Source organism: Cupressus sempervirens, chromosome 11 (genome assembly GCF_028749045.1).
Source record: "Cupressus sempervirens isolate cs-2001-9-10 chromosome 11, ASM2874904v1, whole genome shotgun sequence".
NCBI lineage: Eukaryota > Viridiplantae > Streptophyta > Pinopsida > Cupressales > Cupressaceae > Cupressus > Cupressus sempervirens.
The window spans coordinates 798,844,973-798,867,695 of NC_143128.1; the positions used below are offsets into that span (position 1 = coordinate 798,844,973).

A 22,723-nucleotide genomic window follows, 5' to 3' on the forward strand; every position below is an offset into this window, starting at 1 on the left:
GAAAGGATTTAGATCTTTGGAAGAAGCAGACCATTCCCAAAGAATTCAAACTTCTCTCAAACAGCTTTATTGAAAACAAGAAACAACTACCACTACTTATGTACAAATGATCGGGCCACTGAACTTCAACAAAATTGTTTACCTCTGTCATATACCTGATTTTCATTTGAACTTGCAAGAGGTAAACTAAAATTACTCTTTCTATCAGTCTCACCAATCAGATTAACACCTTGAAACACAACACTTAGCAAAACTAAATCTACACCCGGACTTTCGCAATGTATATAAAAAGTTAATTCACTTTCTACAACTTGTTCATTATAAAAGTTCTGATTAGCATACTCAAATATATCAGACTCAAATTGAAAACTCTCTTCATTCAATGAGTCATGCATGCTATCAACTTCAAATATGAATGCATCATATTCAACATGCAGAAAAGGATCACTCATACGTTTGAATTGTATATCCTTGTGCATGCTTGGAGAGTATTTATATGAGCAATCTGACTTGTATTCACACATGTCATCCATATCAAAATTTGAAACTAATCCATAATCTTCAAATGTTTCTTCACAATCAACAAATAGATTAGTTTTCACATTAGAGAGTTCATCATAAAACTCATTGCAAGGTGCATACTAATTTTTAAAAACAACTTCGTCAAACACCTTGTCACCTATCTCATCAGATGCAACATAATCATCAGTTTCACTATCAAACTCAGAAGAAAAACATTATGATCTCTTACAGCAATAAGACAAGGTATCATCATCAAACTCATTCTCAACCAAATCTGAATTTTCCCTGTGTTCTTTAAACAAAGGATTGATAACTCCATGCAATGACCCTCTTTGAACATTTTGACAAAAAATGGGTTGATCATCATCAGGATTCTCATCATACAATGGATTAGTGAAAAATGTAAAACCATCTCTAACATCACTGTCACAGACACTTTCAGCATATGAAGAATGAAAAATCAAAATCATCACAAGAGGACACACCATCAACTCCATCAATGAAGCATGCAGAGTATGAATCAATATTAATTGCATTGTTTCCATCTAGGTGATTCAAATGTCTTGCAAACAAATTATCATTTATCTTACAAATAGGTGCAGATGCATTAGCCTTAGAATCATCTGTCTACTGATTATCAATGCATGTATCCTCAAGACATTCGTCTACACAACTAATCAATTCTTCATTATAAATAATCCTTTTATCCTCATATTGTGTAGACAACTCTTCTTCATAATTTTCAACGTCAAACTGATTTGCATGATTTTGAACTAGAAATTCACTTTCAGATTTAAGAAAAGAACTCGTACCTCTACTAGCATAAGAGTTACAACTTCCATCATTGCTTTCTTATTCCCAATTTACATCTGATTCACATGAAGACGAAAATATACTAGCACTGTCCTCTTCTTGACTTGAATAATGATTCTCGTCATTGTCTTCACATGATGCTTCTTCATAATACATTGGATCAGCAACTTCAACTTCATCACTTGATACATCACTTGCAACTTCTTCATCCTCATACTGAGATGAATACCTTTCCTCTTCCTAATTCATTATTTTTTCAAAATAAAGCAAATCACCAATGGGAGAATGAATGACTAAATTTAAATTAGGCATGCATAACTCATCAAGTGAATCAACTCTATCATCTATTATTGTAATACCATAAACATGTGCATTCAATTCAGCAAGAATGGAATCATTTCTTCTTTGCAACAAAGAAACCTCATCCACACGTGTTTAATTCTAAAAATTCAACAAGATTTTTTGCAATAGTAGGGGTACTTATTTGCTGATCTAAATTTGAACATTCCATATGACATTGGTTTATGCTTTGCACCTCATCTTGCCGGAAAACATTCCTAGAGAAGTGACTCTGGGTTAAGCCATATTTTATGTTATTCTCAATCTCTATCGCTGTCATGAATGCCTGATGCAAAGTCTTAGGTTCTTTATCCCTCAGTAGGTAACTCATTTTCTTATCAAATGCATTAAGATAAACCACTAAACACATTTGATCATCTAGCTTATAACTTTCAAAAATTTCATTTAAAGCCTTTGCAAATCTAATATTAAATGCAGGAACTAACTCACCATTCCTTATTTGAATTTTCAAAAACTTATCAAAATAATGAGAGATGCTTACTCTTTCCCTGAACTGCTTCATGAAGGTTGAAAGTAATTTAATCCAAGATGAAATTGAGCATGCTAGCAGAAAGGAAAACCAATCCCTAGCATCACCTTCCAAAGTTTGAACAAACAACTTCATATGAACGTCTTCATGAGCAATTTCATAATTACCAACCAAATCACTAAACAATTGAACATGATGACTGGTTGAAGTTTCATGGTTCCCACTAAACTTAGGTAAATACTTTCTAAGATTATAAGGCATAGTATTTAGGAGACCATGAATTCCATTAAAATATAATGGCATACACCGCTTGGTAGAAATAGATCTAAAACTTTCACTAATAGGCTGCATACTAGATGAAATGAAACTCGACATTCTTCAAGCATAAGACTCATTCATCATAAAACACTATCAGTATTTATAACTTGCAATAGATCTAAAAATATCTTCTACCAAATCAACTTCAAACATTCTTCAAAATATGAAAATACTCTCACTGAATCTACCTCTCACAAAGTATGTTGAGATGTGTTACACCATTCTCCTATTTAATGCTGAATCCATTTGACGGAGAAAATTTTCTGAATCTTTACTTTCATGTAAATAAAATCACATGAGAATGTAAATACCTTTCAATATAGATGCCTACAACTACTTCAGTGCTGCAAATAATAGTAGATTCAGAACTTATCTGGAATTAGTAACACTTGCACTGCATCTCATATGAATCTTTCACCCATTGCCAAGAAGCTTGAGACAAATACTTCAAATCTGCATTCCAACTATTGTTTCCTTTAGAATACCTTCACATTTATATAGCACTAGTGTAGAGATATAACTTTGAGTCACCACTCACTTAGTGAGAAAAGATTTACCAATTCGCAAAACAAAACAAGCTGGTCCAGGATTTACAACTGGTATTCAAAAATTTTATTCAACAACACTTTAGGAATTTCATATTCTTGACAATGTGAAAGAACCTTAGCAACAACTCTGAATTATGACAGCAACATCAAAAATTTAAGTAACTTTGATATTACAAATTATTCAATTCAGTCAAACTTTTGTTGTCAATGAATAAGAACATTGGGGGACATGAAACTTTAGCAAGGAAAATAAGGAACACCTCTTGCTATATATTTACTATATCCAATCTGTTTCATGCCAGAGATTTTGGTTCTTTCTAAATGCAACTCCCCAGTAGAGTCACCATTTTTTTGGCTCCTAATTTAACAGTGTTTAAACAACCAATTATACAGGGTAAGATTGCATCTATGGGCAGCTATCTTCAATAATGCACACAATTAACCAAGAACCTGGGCCAACTATAAGGCTACACTCCTTCTTCACTTCAAGCTCTGCAAAACCTAGGTTGGTGAACCTCTTAGGATCCAATTATGTGACTAGTGCAATGAGCATAATCAAAATCTAGAATAGCAGATAAAACCCCTAAATCTTCTATACTTAACCAAGAAATCACAAGCATGAAACAACTAATAACATGACTCATGAAACTGGCAAGCTAAGTGCGGGTTAAACATTGAATAACTTTCAACATAAAAGGGAAATTTGATTTAATATGTTGATATTAGCGAGACCCAAGTATGAGCAACAAAACCTAATGATCCTATCTCTGATCAATGCCTTATTTATTGGGCAATTAAATGAATTACAACCATACATCTTTTGGAAATCTTAGACATATCTCTACATCAAGATCCCTAATCTATCCTTCACCTTGTGAATAGACATCTGCTTCAAATTTGAATCTCAATACTCAAATTATCCAATCATGAAATTTGCAAACCCTGTGATAAACACCAAGCAATTACATGGCTATTTATTCCATATGCAAGACATTTTAACCACATACCTTCCAAAATGAAATGCGACCTCATTCATGCTCTTGGTTCACAAATTAGAAGAAATTACACATCCATGAATAGGAGACAAGATTCAGTCTAAATTTAAAACCCTTTGCTACACTTTATTTGTTTTCCTTGAAACCAAATATATGAAAAGACATACAGAAACAATTCATGAATCACCTAACAAATCAGAACTATCTGCATAAAACTCAAGCTGTTGTTAAATACAAGAGAGAATGCTAGGTGTGGTGTCTTAGTAGTGAGTGATTTTCTTCTCAAAATAGGAACCTCTTGGTTGAGAAAGAAAGGGAATGATTTAGGAAGAAGGAATTATCGAATTTTCTCTGCATCCGACATCTGTCCACTTGAAATTCTCTCTCTTTGCCATCAAAAGGCTATCTCTTATCTCTCTCCTCAACTACCAGAATAAAATTATCATCATTTATTTCTAAAAAAAAGAAATATTTGAGATATTTGATTCACTATTATAACTGATTTTGGTGCCAAGTTGAATGCATGATAAAAGGTGAAAAACTAGTTGAATATGGCCTTTAGAATGCAATATAATCTTTCCTAGCTCTTCTTTACCACATTCAAGCTTTAAAAAGGTCTTCAAACATGTTCTTTAACAAACTCTAATGCTCAATGATCTAATTTGTTTGTACTATTGCCAATGACCCAAATTTTACAAATTGGCTTATAGCTCAAACCGGCGAGCACTTATGCATAATCTGACTTCATATTGGAAAATTTGGATTCTCCTAGTTTCAGTGGTATATTGGAGAGCCTATTTTGGATAAAAATTGCCCAATTATACTCATTTGAAAATCAGGTCCCATTTGTAGGTTTGCATAATATTTTGCAAAATTTAAAACCTTTTCCAAAGTCTAAACTATATTAAAGTTTAGACACTTATTTAAATGACCTGCACGTGATTCTTTTGAGAAAAATATTAAAATATGAATTTTTGAAAACTTTGATTTTTCCTCCACTTTTCACTCAATTCAAACTTGGTTTGACCATGCTTTCCACATGTCAGCATGAGATTCATCCACCTTCCACCGTCTTAGTGATACATGTCAACTTCTCACTATATCGCTATGCTTAACCGGTGAGCAACTTCAATTAGCGACATAGCGATATCTATCTGATCTGCCACATGGCATGATTGGTTGCACCTGAAGTATCTATTTTCCACCACACCACATGCCTTGGAACTTGTGTGATGTGGCACATTGTTAATGGTTCAAAGCTCCACATCATTCCTCAGTCACACTTACACCCCTGCTAACTACCACTTGTCATTACTTGATTTTCTGTCAGATCTATAGGCAGGACCCACATTGCATTTTGACCCACACCAAATTTTGGAGGTTTTTCGACAACTCACTACATCACTAGCCAAAAAACCTTGGAGTTTTTGACTAGTGAAGTAGTGAGGTGCCTGATTTTGGAATTTTTTGGTCGCCTTCTATCTGTTGACATCATCGACTGGGTACATGTTTCGATTTAAAATTTTAATTTTGACTACATTTCTCTGACCAACCATGGGCCCTACCTCCACATGCGCTTGGCTTCAAAAAGCCCCTTCTCTTTAATTCACTATGCATTGGCAATGATTTCTATTTAAAAACTTAAAATATCTTTCCCACGATGAATGTGGGATAAAGCATCATTGTGAATTCTTTGCTTTTATGCACTTTTTCCTTTAGAAATGGCATTTTTCTTCACTTTCACATGGACAGTAACCCCTTCCTATGCACGGGGCTTATTTCCTTGGTAGTTCTCTCCTTATGGGCTTTGTTTGCAGTCGCTGCAGCTTTATCATAACCAATTTTAGGATTCAAAGTTGTAACAAGCATTAATGACTCTCGCACAAGTTGTGCTATTCTTTGATTATTGGCCTTAATTCCCCGAACATAATTCTTTTCAAATGAAGTTGTTGCATCTCCAAGTAATCTTAAAGACTGAAGTAGGGAACTTGCAATCAATGGCTTGTACACGTTGAGCTCAAAGTGTCCATTTGATCCTCCCACTATAATTGCAACATGGTTTCCCATAACCTGTTCACAAACCATTGTCAAAGCCTCACACTAGGTAGGATTCACCTTTCCAGGCATTATGCTACTACTGGGTTCATATTCACCCAACAGCAAGGTCCACTTCCTAGCAAACGTATATCATTTGCTATCTTCATTAGAGAAGTAGAAATAGTGTTCAAGGCTCCATTGGTCTCAACAAAAGAATCATATGCTGCCAGAGCTTCAAACTGGTTCTCAGCTATGAAAAATGGAAACTTAGTTTCTTCAGCTACAGTTGCTGTTATTTTAGCATCAAACCCCTTTTTTGTGTTGAGACTAGTTCCAACTGCAATCCCTCCTTGCACAAGTTGATACATGTGAGGTAATGTGGTCATGACACGTTCAATGCCATATTTCACCTGTGTAGCATAGCCACTAAGTTCTTGTCCAAGTGTTAGAGGTGTTGCATCTTGAGTATGTGTATGCCCAATCTTCACAATATCTTTGAATTCACCAACCTTTGCATCCAATGCAGCATGTAGTTGCTTCAAGTTTAGTATGAATTTTGAATTCATTTCAACTGAGTGGGAAACGTATCATTTGAAAATTGAGACTTATTCACATGATCATTTGGATGTACAAATTTCTCACCACGTGCTTTCTCAAGAATCTCAGTAGCGTGATTTGTAATAACCTCATTAGCATTCATGTTACTTTGAGTCCCACTGTCAATTTGCCAAATGACCAAAGGAAAAGGACTGTTCAATTTTCCTTCAATGACTTCTTGAGAAGCTTGCATTATTGGTTTGCCAATAGTTGGGTCCAAACCATACTCCATATTGACCGTAGCAACACATTTTTTAAGAACACCAAATGATCCTATAATTGGTTCCAGCATCTACTCATGCTCTCCACCAATGTCAAAGTTCTACAGTGACCTTTGAGTCTGTGCACCCCATAATAAGTCTGAAGTCTACTTTGGCATGGGGTTGTAGATTATGTTTTACAAAACAAAATTTCATCCTATGCATGCGTTTCTTTCTCTACATGAAAATGGCATCTCTCTGCACTTCATCATTCTCTATTGGTAGATTTCCCCTGTCTGTGTGTGGGATCTCTGTTTTACGGCTGATTCAACTTTTTCTATGACATGGACTGCCCTTTTTTATGCGTTGGGCTCCACTTTTTATGCCTGATCTCCCATCTTGACTGTGTGGGTTTTCTTTACTATCGACATGGAATCTTTCTTCAGTTGCGAGTGGCTCTTGGGGGTCATCTCTCTTCTTCATGGTGTGGGATATCTTACTTGGAGTCATCTCCACATTTTTTGATTGCATGGGCATCTTATCCACTGCTTGACCATGGCTCCTAATTTGTCTTGTTACTTTAAGTGAAAGATTTGATAGTTTTTCTTTTTTGCAAAGGTGTTGAGGCAAGGATGAACATTTGATAGCATAATTTTCCATTGCCACAACTTCTTGAGCACTGAGACAATAAGCTCTTCTACCCATTCTATATCATCTTTGTTGAATTTTAGAGATACCCCATACTATGGATTCCTAGGAGATGAAGCCTCTCTGGTTGCATATAATTCTAGTTCATCATCCTTATCCTTAATCTTTGAAGATATAAACTCCTCTTGGGGATTCATATAGAGATTCCATATCCATATATATTTTTTGTCTAGCCCAATTTCGAAGATGAAACAACTGATAGAATAGCAGGGTCATTCAATGAGCTATCAAGCTTATGTAAAACATAGTTCCATGTTTTCCAACATTAAATTTGCATGAACACATCACATTTACTACTCATTTGCAACAACTATGGGCTTCTTTACTCCACTTTTGAAGACACCTTTGTTAACTTACTTCCTGGCTGAATGTGGATCTGATCATTAGCTGATGGCGGGCTTCTTTGTGTTGGTGACTATTCTTTATTTCCATGTAGTAACTTTGAATTATCCCTTGAGCATATGATCATACTAATTCCACACTTCCAAAGTTTAAATACAGAAGCCATCTTAAAATCTTATCGACTATCACAAATCTGATGAATTTAACTGGGCCCCAAAGTGGGTTTGGCTAAAAAAAATTCATTTCTGGACAACTAATATTCTAAACTAATCCATTGAAACTTTGATATTGATTGAAATCAGATTTGAGAACTGAAACTATCATTTAGAGCTTATTTACCCACTTTATGCAAACTGTGATTCTCTTCTAACAAGGCTTGTCAGTAGGCTTTAAAAACTGATCCAAACACCTAATTGAGCTCTAAAATCTAGCACACTAAGTCTCTATTCTGTATACTTGTACCACATTGAATCTCGTCTCATGAAAAATTTGGGGTGAAAAGATATTCGCTGTCAAAGTTGACCTTTCATAACTTCCTGCAAGAAAACATGTTAGAAAATAATAAATTGGGTTCGGATTTGGCTTTGAAAACTAGGCAAACTGACACTTGGGAAAATGAAAATAGGGGCATTGATTCTCTATCATGAGGAGAGAATGAATCTACAATTTAGGCTCATGATGAATAACAAGATGTGAATGGAAAGCAGTTAAAGTGGGCTACTTGGATTTTGTAGATTGAAACAATGGCAAAAAAAACATTTTTTGCAAATGGAATGGACCTGAAGAAGTGTGCAAATGGAGTCATGATGATTTGAAAAATGGCATGCCTAAATTATTTTCAGAGTAAAACACAATAGTACAATCCATTTGGTCTCACCTATCATGGATTTCAAGTTATAACATCATGAACAAGGGTACCAAACAATCTGCTCTTGCTGACAACAGTAAAAAGATAGAATTTGCATTTGGAATCACATTTGAAAACTAATCAAACGAATTCTTCATGAGCTGAAACTTGAAACATAACATGTCTCTGACATCTACAATGCAACAAAAAATGAATTTTAGCATTTTGGTCAACTGGTCAAAAGTTATAGCACGTCAAATAGGGCTTCCTAGAATTATGAACATTTTGCAAATGTGTGAAAATAGTAACTAACCAACTTTGAGAGTTTCAAGACCTAGTCAAACAGATTCAAAATGACTCAAAATCTGAAGCATAGGTTCTCAAGTATAGACACTAGATATTCTCAAAGTGGCAGGTCACAAAACATTTTTGGGTGCGAGATATTCAGTAGCAAACACAACCTCCTGTCGTTGTCTGACACTGGTGAAAATGCAAATTTGGAAATTACTCAAAATAGGACTTCGTGGATTAGCTCAGAATGTCAATTTATTATCACAGAACATGTGGACATACTAAATGGAGGGTGTTAGAAACATTAAACACCTCTTGGGCTTCTCAAGTATAGTCAGGTACATGTGCACTTAAAAGTGTTTATAGGGCTCAATTTTCTCAATGGTGCTCAAAATTAACCGTGCAATTTTTAGCGCCAACATTGGCCAAAATATTCACCCACCTAGAAACATTCAAGGCTAGGCTTCATCCCAAGAAATGGACTTTTGGCATCAAATCAGACAAGCTTCTAGGATACATTGTCTTGGTCAAAGGGATAGAAGTTGACCCCAAGAAGGTACAAGCCATAATTAGTATGCAACCTCCAAATAACCTAAATCAGTTATGCTCTATTCAAGGTAGGCTTCAATGAGTTCACCGGTTCATTTCTCAGTTGGCAAAAAAGTGTATACCTTTCACACACCTGCTACATAAAGACATACATTTTAAGTGGGATGATCAATGTTAGAAGGGTTTTCAAACACATAAAACTTATTTGATGAATTCACCTATGTTGGTACCTCTAGTATCACACAAACCATTACTATTGCTTATTTCTATAACAAATAAGTCAATTGGAGCCCTCCTAGCACAAGAAAATGACCAAAGAAAAGAATGAGCCATTTACTACATCAGTCGTACCTTGGTCAACTATGAACATAATTACTCTTTCATTGAAAAGGCTTGCCTAGCCATAGTTTTTTGCTTCCCAAAAGCTACGTCATTATCTTCTAACACACAAAGTCAAGCTCATCTCCAACATCGATCCTCTCAAATACCTTCTTAGCAAGACAACATTAATGGGTAGATTGGCCAAATGGGTGATGATCCTAAGTGAATTTGATATTGAGTATGTAGATAGGAAAGCAATAAAAGGCTAGGCCATTGCTAATCAATTGGTAGATGCACCTATAGAAAGTTCCAATCCTATCTTAGTTGACTTCCCTAATATGTACATCCTTCAAGCAGAGCCAATAACATGGAAATTTTTTTTTGATGGTTCCTATACACACCATGGGTTCCAGTATTTTGTTCATCATGCCACTTGGTGTTACCATCCCTAAATCTTAAAAATTGCTCTTTCCCTACACCAACAACATGGCTGAATATGAAGCTTTGGTCTTGGGTCTCAAGCTAGCTTTGGAATGGAAACTAACAACCCTAGAAATTTATGGAGACTCCCAGTTAATCTTCAATCAAGTTACTGATACTTATTAGACAAAGGATGAACAATTGTTGCCTTATAAACATATAGTTAATACACTCAAGGCATGTTTTTCTCACATTACTTTCTAATAGATTCCTAGAGAAAGGAATAGAGCAATAGATGCTATGGCCACCTTGGCCTCCTTACTTCAACTCCCAGAACAACACAAGTGGTATGAGTTCCTAGTGGAAGAGGTGGTTCAACCTGCATTTACTCAACCCAATTCCCTTATTGTTTTCCATCTAAATGCCCCCGATTCCGTTTGGTACAGTCCCATTATCACTTACCTCTATGATAACACCATTCTGTGTAACCTATCACATAACCAAAAATGAAATTTCATTCGCCAAGCCTCCCATTACTCCTTGGTGGCTGATACGTTGTATAGGAAAGGTCTTGATGGTACTTTATTTAGGTGTCTCAAAAAGGATGAGTCTAGATTCGCTCTACAAGAAGTCCATGCAGGGATTTGTGGGTCACACTCCAGTGATTTCACATTAGCAAAGAAGATTCTTAGAATGGGCTATTTTTGGCCAACCATGGAAAATGATTCTATTAATTTTGTCAAAACCTACAAAAAAATGTCAAATCCATAGTAACCTTGTTCATACACCAGCCCAAGAGCTAAATCCTTTGGCCATGCCATGGCCCTTTTATCAGTGGGGTTTTGATTTGATTGGAGCCATCCATCCACCCTCTGGTGGGCATAAATGGATTATCACTTCCACCAAATGGGTCAAAGTGGTGCCACTTGCTGACTCTACCAAAAAATAGATCTCCTCTTTTATTCTCAACCATATCATTTGTCAGTTTGGCATGCCTCATGCAATTCTCATAGATAATGCCTTGTATTTTAAAAACCAAATAATTGATGAATTGTGTGAAAATTTTTACATTATACACCATTCTTCATCAATTTATTATCCCCAAGGCAATGGCCAAGCAGAGGCTACGAACAAAACCATCATCAACATCCTCAAAAGAACTATCAATGATACTGGTAGGGATTGGCATTTACAATTGAACCCTGCCCTTTGGGCCTACAGGTGTGACACCCTTCTCTTTGGTTTATGATTGTGAAGCTATTCTCCCTTTAGAGGTTGAGATCAAATCCTTGAGAGTTACTCTTCAAGATGTCCTATCAGATGAGGATTATAGAGTGGCCCATCTAGAACAACTAGAGTTGTTGGAAGAACATTAGCTATAGTGCATGAACATCTCAAAGTGTATCAGAATGGATTATCAAGGAACTATAACAAAAAGTTCAAACCTCATGTCTTTCAGATTGGTGACCTAGTACTAAGAGAAAATCCTAAGAACCAAGCAGTGAAGGAAAAGAAAGGGAAATGGGAGGCCAACTAGATCGGTCTTTACCTTATCACATAATCCTTTGGGACTAGTACTTACCGACTTTCAGATTGTGATGGTACAGAATAAGTAAAACCTATCAATAACATCCATCTCAAATGGTTTTATGTCTAAAAGATTTGAGAAAAACATCAAAAATACCAAAAAAATCAAAAATACCCAAAAAAAATCAAAAAAGAAAAGAAAAGAAAAGAAAAGAAAAAAAGCTACAAAAAAAGTGAGAACGCCACATCTGGTTTGAAAAGGGGCAAGACAACACTTTTGGACTTCCCTAAACAACACAAGACCTTCAATGTTCAAAAGGGGCTACAGTTGAATGGTTGATTTTCCATCTCTGAGACAAATTTTGGTTCTTTATGACTTTCCATTGCAATTAATCAAAGATAGCAATAAGAGAAAGGGGTAGCATTTATAGTTGAATTATTTGAAGGTATTTGGTAGAAGATTATTTCTTTATCTAGGGTTGAGAAGCTTATAGCCTAGACTAGAGTGGTCTATTAGGCTATTATTCGATCTAGAATTAATTTCATAGATACCATACAAACACTCTGGGTTTTTAAGTTCTACTCTACCAATCAATCATTGCTCAGCATTAGAAATGGATGGAAGTAGAGATAGCTAGAGAGAAGGAAGGTCGTGGCTTGGAGGAAACTTGGAGTCCAATTATGTATTGAGATATCATAGACATGAATTGTAGGAAAATCAATGCACATCTCTGGTATCCCCCCTTGGCTAATGATCTCCAATATTAATTTTAGCCCTCAGTCAACCCACTTGGCATCATGAACTTCCTTCGTTACCTCTTTAGGTGCCTCACATGGTCCTGGTTACCCCCATATTCCACTAAATCTCGCTCGCATCCTTCATTTCACCCCTACAGACCCAAAAATCATCCAAAATTACCAAAAAAATTCAAAAATATCCAAAATTATCAAACCAATTCAAAAATCATCCAAAAATGCCAAAAAAATTAAAAAATTGCCAAATTTTTTTTTAAAAATTCAATAATTATCCAAAAATGCAAAAAAATTCAAAAGTTGTCCAAAAATGTCAAAAATTGTCCAAAAATATCAAAAAAATTCAAAAATGATCCAAAAATGCCAAAAACATTCCAAAACTGTCCAAAATTATCCAAAAAATTCAAAAATCATCTAAAAATAACAAAAAATTCACAACTAGCCAAAAGCATTCAAAAAGGGGGGGGCAATTCCTATCAACAATACCCCAAAATTCTTGTCAATTCCTGAATTAGACTACACAATAGGACATAAGATATTTGAACCCAACACGCCCCATCAATATTAAGAAGAAGTGTGGTAATGTCCTGAAACATTTTATGGGACTTTGGAAACTCTGGCACAACACGGATAGCACAAGAGGTGGCCCTATTTCCCTCCTCTTATCAAGAGCAAAATTTAAGTTGCAATGGCCAAGATTAATCTAGCCTCCTTCAACAAATATGTCAATGCTAACTTGAGAGTCCAAATATCTATCAGACTCTTTCATCCTCATATAGCTGGGGGCATAGAATAAGTAGGCATAAGCATGAGAGCTCGCCCCCCCCCCCCCCCTCCCCCCCCCCTTCAGTGCCTTTTTAGGCCCCTCAATCATCCTTTTTGGACCCCTTTAGTGCCTTTTTAGACCCAAAGTGCCTTTTTAGGCCCCTCTAATGCCTTTTTCAAGGCCCATACATCCTTTTTAGACCCCTCCAATGCCTTTTTAGGCCCAAAGCGTCTTTTTTAGGCCCCTCAAATGCCTTTTTCAAGGCCCATGCATCCTTTTCAGACCCCTCCAGTGCCTTCTTAGTCCCAAAGTGCCCTTTTAGGCCCAAAGCACCTTTTTAAGGCCCCTCAAACGCCTTTTTCAAGGTCCATGCATCCTTTTTGGACCCCTCCAATGCCTTTTTAGGCCCCTCTATTGCCTTTTTCAAGGCCCAAGCATCCTTTTTGGACCCCTCTAGTGCCTTTTTTAGGCCCCTCTAATGCCTTTTTCAAGGCCCAAGCATCCTTTTTAGACCCCTCTAGCGCCTTTTTCAAGGCCCACACATCCTTTTTGGACTGCTCTAGCACCTTTTTCAAGGCCCACGCATCCTTTTTGGACCCCTCCAACACCTTTTTAGGCTCCTCTAGTGCCTTTTCAAGGCCCAAGCATCCTTTTTGGACCCCTCTAGCACCTTTTTGAAGGTCCATGTGTCCTTTCAGGCCCATCTAGCGCCTTATTCAAGGCCTATGCATCCTTTTCAGACCCCTCTAGTGCCTTTTAGGCCCAAAGCACCTTTTTCAAGCCCTCATATGCCTATTTCATCTACTTCAGACCCTAGTGTCCTCTTTTGGGCCCCAAATATCTTTTCGTAAGCCTTGAGAATGTTTGTCTCGTCACACACCTAGAGAAATGACCTCGCATTGGCTTTATTCTTGTCTATAATGGTTCTTAATATACACATAGGAATTCTCAACTACAAGTCATGGTTATACTCACTCTATGGATTGTGTTGTTCCCACTTTTACAAGAGTCAAACCATTCCAACATTTATCACAAAAATACAAAAACATTCAAATATCTGCCAAACATCCCAAAAACATTTACATATTTGACAAAACCACAAAAACATCCAAATATATTTCAAAAATACCAAAAATACACATGACAATGTATTACAATCAACATCAGCTGTCCCTTTGATTTCCACATCAATGAGCACAAAATTTTTATTTTCCTATGACAGCAATGATAGCATTACATTCTAACAGTGTCTAGTAGATTATTTATTTTGGCCTCCCAAGGGAGGTAGCACAATAGGGTGTTCGACATTTAGCCACCTTAATTTTTGCCAATACATAAAAAGAAACCACTACTAAATTTCTACTGACACGTGCCATGCTCTCTTATTTGCCTGATACAACACTTACTTCCTACTAGAACTAAACAAATTTGATACTATTTTGTACAACTGGAAGCATGCCTGGTCTAACAATAATAATTTCCTATGCTATCATGTGCTTTTAGTGCCTCGATGATGTACTTGACTAGAGGTACCAGGATAAAGTCATGATCTTTTATTGGTTTTTCACTATTTTATTTCAATGATCCTTTGGTTTCGCACATTTTTGGTGTCCACTTATAAGTGCCTCATCTTAGGTGAGATTTTGTGGCTATAGCTTCTAGTTCTTAATGGTTGTCATTTTTTCTTATACATTGTTAATCTTTGCTAGTACTTCTCAGTGTGACATAGTATTCATATCACTATAGCTAAGTTAGTGGTGGTTGTACTTCGTCACTTTTGTTTTATTAGACACTCTATGATGACAATTAGTTTGCATCTTCTTAAAAACAAAGTGACAATTAGTTGCATTCATTTAGTTTGCATATTCATCTTGGGTTCCTTTGCAAACAAAAGGTTGGCACATCAATCAAGATACAATTCACAAATGTTAGTTCACAACTTCACGATTGGTTATCAAAAAGTGGACAACAACATCAACATCAACATCATGATGCACTTCTAGCACTCCACTATCATAGACTTCGGTTGTTCACAATATTCACACTAGCATTACACTTCATGCATTCACCTTCTCATTCCACTCATTGCATTATATGGATTTCCAATATCAAACAATTCTAATCACTATCAACTTGCATCACATCATCTTCTGCCTTGCATGGCTTTCAAATCTCAAACAATCTTGTTTAACCATATTCCAGCTCCCCTGATTCGCCACATCGTCATTCCCATCCTCCATCTCCTTTCATTTTCACATTCTATTTTCCCACATTTCATTCATTACATCATTAGTAACATACCATCTACTCTACCTCATGATCCATCTACATTAATCATTCCCATATATATACACATCGGTATCCACTACCATGACAATCATCAAATCAGACCATCACACGTGTATGCGTGAATATGTGGCCTCTACTAACACACACACTTCAACATGGTCCTTATTTGTGGATTCATCCCAGAATGAACATTGGATTGTTCATCCAAAAATTAGCCTACAAAGCGACCTGTTGCCTTCTATCTAAAGGGAATTGCTTGACAGATATCATCAGATTCGAGGTGTTTAAGCAACCAGACCCTCTAAGAATGAAGGATTTGAAAGAAAATGTGACTAATCTATATGATTATGTAGATTAATCTAGAATGAAAGATGCAATGTAATCTAAGAACAAATAAAGAAAACTAGATTAAGCATATGCATGATTTAAACTAGAATGAAATTAAACTAAGAATGAGAATGCATGCAAGAAATATGAGCAAATGTGAGTATGAACTCCAGCAGCAATTCGATGCAAATTCTCCAAAATTCATCCTCTAAAATGAAGAGATGAGGGTCTCTTAAACAGACTTTCCTGGAATCCATCAATGGTTGAGATTGATTTGGATCAATGCTCAAGATTAAAGGTGAAGTTCAGTCATAAAGGGAGATTCCCAAATTAAAGGGAGTTAGCAGATTTAATTTGAGTAAAATAAGGAGTTAACTGTTTTAATTTGAGTAGAAAAAGGATTTAACTCATTTAACTCATTTTTTATCAATAGTGAACTGAAAATTTCCCTTTTTGAACTGAAGAGAGATTTTGTTGAGATATTTAATTTAATAAAATGAGATATGCTCTCATAATTACTTTTTCTATTTAATTAAATAATCTTTAATTAACTAGAGACACTTTTCTTATTTAATTAAATAACTTCATTTAATTAATTAGGAATGGCTTCCCATTTAATTAAATAACTTTGTTTAATTAATTAGAAGTAAGTACTCAATTTAATTAAATAATTTTGTTTAATTAATTAGAAATACCTTTCCCATTTAATTAAATATTTACATTTAATTAATCAAGATAGGTGTATTTATTAAATTAAATAAATTTAATTCCATAGTACATTAGCCTTAGGATATAATTATAATTTAATTAAAGTATAAATACTTAATAATTAAATTATAATTAAATCAAGTAGGTTTAATGCGACTAATATGAGTGCGTACTATAGGAATTAAATAAGAAATATGATGAATGTGGATTAGGGTTTTTTGCATCTGACAATTAAGTCAAGTAGCGAATAGCAGAACGAGAATTGCCTATTAGAATAGGACTTAGAAATTATTAGAAATAGACCAAAATCGGTATAATGGCAATGAGCCAATTTTGGGGTATTACATTTTGCCCCTCTTTGAATGAATGTGCGAGCAGATCGTTCAATTCAAAGAAAATCAGAAAGCATGATGCAAAGATGAGATTGGTTCCGAAGTTGATGACACAGAGACCAATTGATAAGATTTTAAGCACTATCTCTAGAATAGAGCTTAATCCCAAGGAATCCAAGTAGAGCACTTAGATACCTAAGATTGATAGCATTTAAAAGATTATCTTCAGAACGAAGCGTAATCTTTAAGGATCCAAACAGAACATCTAGATACCTGAAATTGATAGCATTTAGAAGATTATCTCCAGAATGGAGCTTAACCTTCAAGGATCCAGATAGAACACCTAGATACTTGAGAATAATAGTATTTAGAAGACTATCTCCAGAACAGAGCTTAACCTTCAAGGATCTAGATAGAACACCTAGATACTTGAGATTGATAAAAGATAACAAGGTCCCATCATGAGTCATAGAATCATCCCTAGAACAAGGCTTCATCCTTAGGAGTCGGGGTTTAGACTATCTCAATACCTGTCTATCGAACTCTGAGAAGTGTTTTTATAAGGTTGATCAATTGATGAAAAGATAAGATAGATGGCAAAGATGCCAGATAGAAGGGAACAAAATTCCCCAAGTGATGAGATGCCCCAAGTGATAAGGACATAAGATGGGAACCAGATGCCCCAAGCAATAGGTATTCAATGATGTAATCATCTTGCCCCCATGGGAGTGAAATCGAAAGATGACACACCAAAAATATGATTAGAAGCAATATATCATGAGATATAGAAGAAATTTGAGGTTCGACAGAATCTAGAAGATATCAGAACGATCTGAAGAAGATTCAGGGTTGATTTGAAATGATTGCAAAGTCGCAAAAACTAAATTTGACCAAAATTTGACCAGATTTAGCCACAGTTAACTTAAGTTGACTATTTTCAAAATGAATTTTGAAAATATGGAGAATGTAAAGTTGAAAGGATTCCAAGAATCGCAAAGGATCAAAAAAATTTGGGCTGCACAAGCATTTGATCGCGTCGGTCCCCAAAATTGTAAAATGCATTTTTGAGGCTCTTAGGTGTGTCAAATTTCAAATTTGATCCCGAAAATGGATCCGAATCGGTCCAATTAGCCAGGGGTGTGATTTTCGTGCAAACCTGAGCACTTTGAAAAATTTGGTCAACACCTATATAAGGGCTCAAAGGGTCATTTTCAATTCATTTGTGCTTTTTTCTTGTAGTGATTTTGAGTTCTGATAGAGACATGGCAGTGAATGTGAGATATCATCATTTTGAGCACTCCAGACGACACAGTCGGCCAGCAGACTATGGACCACCCGTGAGTCATCGATTTCCCATCTTTGTACTTTCATTTTCATGCATTTTGAGTTCATTTATGCACATTTTTAGCATGTTTTAGATTTTTCAATTCTTTCTTCGCACAAGACTGATCTCTTCTCGTGCAAAGATCTTCTTTCTTCATGTGAAGAAAAAGGATGCGTTGTTTCTTCGCGCGCGGCCAGAGAATCTTCGCGCAGGGTGATTTTAGTTTCGTGCGAGGATGGGGATTCTTTGCGTGAGGAGATCTTTTTTCACGTGAAGGATAGATTCTTCGCGTGAAGAAAGAATTATTTCACGTGAAAATGGTTGTCTTCACGCAAAATTGAATGTCTTCGCACGAGATTTCATGAATCTCGCATGAAATTCTGTGACAGTTTTGTGATTTCGCACTTAGAAATTGCACTTTATTTCATTTTGATGCTTTGATTTGATTTGATACTGATCGTTTGTTTGTCATTTTTTTGTTGTGCGTGCAGGAGGTCTTTGGAGACGTGTCATTTAGATCTCACTATCTTCCATATGGAGAGTTATTGCGAAGTTTGGATGACGCAGATCGGGCACACATTGCCTGATTGGGTTTGTCTTCACTATGCCAAATTCCAGCCGTGATGGTGAATCATGATTTACTAATTGCTTTGGTAGAGCATTTCCATTCGAAGATGAACACATTTCATTTGCCGATGGGTGAGATGATGATTACCCCAGAGGATATATGGAGGATACTAAGGATCCCATTTCACAGTGCCCAGGTCGTCTATAATATAGTTCCTCGATTAGCAACAGAGGCACTTTCCATTATTTTTGAGAGAGAGCTACCGAGAGGCAGGGCCATTAGCTAGGATGAGCTGATGCATACCTATGCACCCACACATAGGTTGGCATCCGTGCTGGGTATTTTCTTGAGCTGCTTCCTATGTCTTGATAGGGGACAACATGGGTTGGTGTGTGGATGGGGTGTCATGCTCCGTAGGATGGTTGAGGCACCCGAGATCTTTGGGTGGGGTCAGTGCATGTTGGCCCATCTTTTTCATGAGATGCATGAGGTCGTCTTCCACAAGAAGAAGACCATGGCAGCGAGTGTTTATGTTCTAAAGATTTGGGCCTGGGAGCATCTCCCTATATGTAGGTCAATTTTTGAGGATGTCGGATGCCTATGGAGCCCTACATATGCAGATATCGAGGGCATATTACCCAGGCCCACCTGGGTAAGACTGAGCACTGGTGAACACATCTTGATGACCTAGTGTCTATTATATGGCGACCCTGGAGAGAGACAGAGGACTGGGATGATGCCCCTAGAGAGCTGCCCTAGATGTTTAGTTCTCGATCGCTGGCAGACAGGATGACATCAATCATAGAGAGATTCGTGATCTCATGAGTGTGGCGGTAGTATGGCTGACCACAGGACATTTCAACTAAGTATTGTGCCTATGCTAGGGTGCAGAGGGATATTGAGTGGGGATGACCTCTATGGATGGATCTAGGATGATCCATGATAAACATCCACAGCCTAGCTGTAGTTCAGTGGGATTACCTGTTGGCGATAGCAGATGCCGGGATGATGCCTACATATTAGGAATTTTTGATCAGTCATCCATACTCACATTTTATAGATCCAGTGGGGATGGCAGGGTAGGTATAGGGACAAGGACAAGGACAGGTGCCCCAGTAGCAGCAGGCACAACCACAGTTGCCACCACAGGTCTAGCACCAGGTACAACAAATACCTATTCCCCTATGTCAGATGGGATCAGACCTAGGTGCTGGAGGCAGTGGGGTAGGACACAGTCAGTGGAGGAGGTAGAGGACAGAGGAGCACACCCCTTAGTAGGAGGTCCCACAGCAACAGGTGCCTCCACAGCCACAGGTACCTCCACTACAGCAGGCACCAGAGATGGTTGATGAAGATATGCCAGATTAGCTGACAGGTGGGGTGGATGTGGTACGGCAGTACCGAGCGTAGGTTTGTGTAGCCTCTCGACAGTTGGGAGAGTTGCAGATTGCATTGGCAGTCAGGGATGTGTAGCTGGCAGAGAGACAGCGAGAGATAGATTGTCAAAGAGAGCGTGCGAAGACTGCAAAGCGGAGGCTAGAGCTGGCATAGGATGAGATCCACTTCCAGTCTGCTCGTGCTATATATTATTATGCTACATACACCAACGTCGTGCCAGATGAGACACTACAGGTGCAGCAATTTTCTCAGTATGCACCAGAGTCTAGAGGTGCATGACCTCCTATTAGGCCAGATATGCCACCACCACCTCTGCCACCTACTGCCCCTGCTCCTCCTAGAGGTGAGATTTCGGGATAGAGTTAGATGCTCTATGCCTAATTTTTTATTTTGATCCCTGGCTATGTATCGATTGGTGTGCCAGCACCACATGTATCATTTTTGATTGATTGCGCTTGAGTACCGCCCTTTTTTTTGTACTAACCCATTCTTTGATATATATATACGAGATTTTGAGCTGAGTATTCATGTGTACATGTCATTGTCTGTTTTGTTTTTCTCTAATGTACATGAGATGTGTGTTTAGATAGAACGCATATGTATGAACTGACATCTTACGTAGTGTTGTGTGTTTTTATCTGATAGTCATAGGTATTCCATTGAGGAGCGAGAATTGATGAACCAAACGCTTGTGTAACCGTGGAGGAATTTGATGCATGTGGAGTATGAACAGAATTACCATCGAATTGCATGCTAATGCAAATGAAGTATGTAATGCAAGACTATGTTAAATGCAACCCTAGGTATGGTTACCAAGCCTCGACGATTTATCATCACTGGATATAAAATAAAGCTCATATGTTATACAACTCTCATTGACATTGCAATCATAAAAATATGAATATAACATACGTTATTGGGATGTCAGGATTAAATGTAAGCATTCGAGGCACAAGAAGCCAGAATGACTAGAACATTTGTCCCTTTTAATGTAGAAAATTAACATAAGCATCAAAGCATGAATGCTAGGATGACCTGAATGTTGCTTGCATGACAAGCACACCAAACACACAGGAGATTCCTATTATGCTAAGTATTAAGTATTCATTCTGTCTGCAATGACCCTTGCATTCGTAACCTGAGACAGAAGTGTGCTAGATATACTCGCAGTGACCCATACGTTCACTTAATAAGACAAGTATCAGTATGTACTATAGCATGAAGAGTTCACTCCAACAAACAAGGAGAAGAACCAATGTCATTGACGTATCTGTATAAAAGGAGTCAAGGTACACACGACCATCCAATACGAGATGGAGGCTCTTATAGTGGACACCCCTCTTATAGGAATAGATCAACTTATTAGAACTAAACTGCAAATAGAAAGCAAAGAAAAAGATCATGCCCCCAGTCATCATCTTCTCTAGTCAAAGATGACATCATCAAGTTGCTTGAGGAGATATGATAAAGCAAAACAAAGCAAACAAAGAAAATGCTCAGCATATCCAAACAAGTATATCATTTTTTTTTTTGAGTTCAATGTTTTCGAGATTGATGTCAAGTGTCAATGTCCAGAATATGTAAGAAAGAAATCTCTTTAGTAGGGTGACAACAGTAGGCAGATGTAGTCAGAATGATTGGTGATTGATGTCAAAGAGGAATCTTCACAATGAAGAACTTAAAAAGGACTAAGCGACAATAGACAGACACAGCCAAGATGACTGGTGACTGACGCAAAAGTGATCTTCCATAAAGGAATCTTGAGACATGACCTAAGCAATAGTAGGCAAACACAGCTGAAACAACTAGTGGCCATTGTAAAAGAGATTCTATGAGGAGAATCTCAAAAATAGTGACACTAGCGACAGTAGGTAGACGCAGTCAAAATGACTGGTGATTGTCATGAAGGAGATTCTATGAGGAGAATCTCAAAAAGAGTGACACTAGCGATAGTAGATAGACGCAGTTAGAATGACTGGTGACTATTGCAAAGGAGATTCATTGAGGAGAATCTCAAAAAGAGTGACACTGGCAACAATAGGCAGATGCAGTCAGAACAATTGGTGACTATCACGAAGGAGATTCTATGAGGAGAATCTCGAAAAGAGTGACATTGGTGATAGTAGGTAGATGCAATCAGAATGACTGGTGACTGTCACAAAGGAGATTCTATGAGGAGAATCTCGAAAAGAGTGACACTGGCAATAGTAGGTAGACATAGTCAAAATGACTGGTGACTATCGCGAAGGAGATTCTATGAGGAGAATCTCAAAAAGAGTGACACTAAGGGGGAATGCACCCGAGCTGTGACAAGACTCAATCCATGGATACATGAGTAGGAAGCAGGAAAGAAAAAGCATGAAAGTGACTGTACAGAATAGCCAGAAGATGCGT

General features: G+C 37.1%; 1 pseudogene; it reads right to left on the reverse strand.

The window, feature by feature from the left end:
* Positions 1-5,765: 5,765 nt before the first annotated feature.
* Positions 5,766-7,257, reverse strand: LOC149531996 (fumarate hydratase 1, mitochondrial pseudogene; annotated as a pseudogene).
* Positions 7,258-22,723: the final 15,466 nt, after the last annotated feature.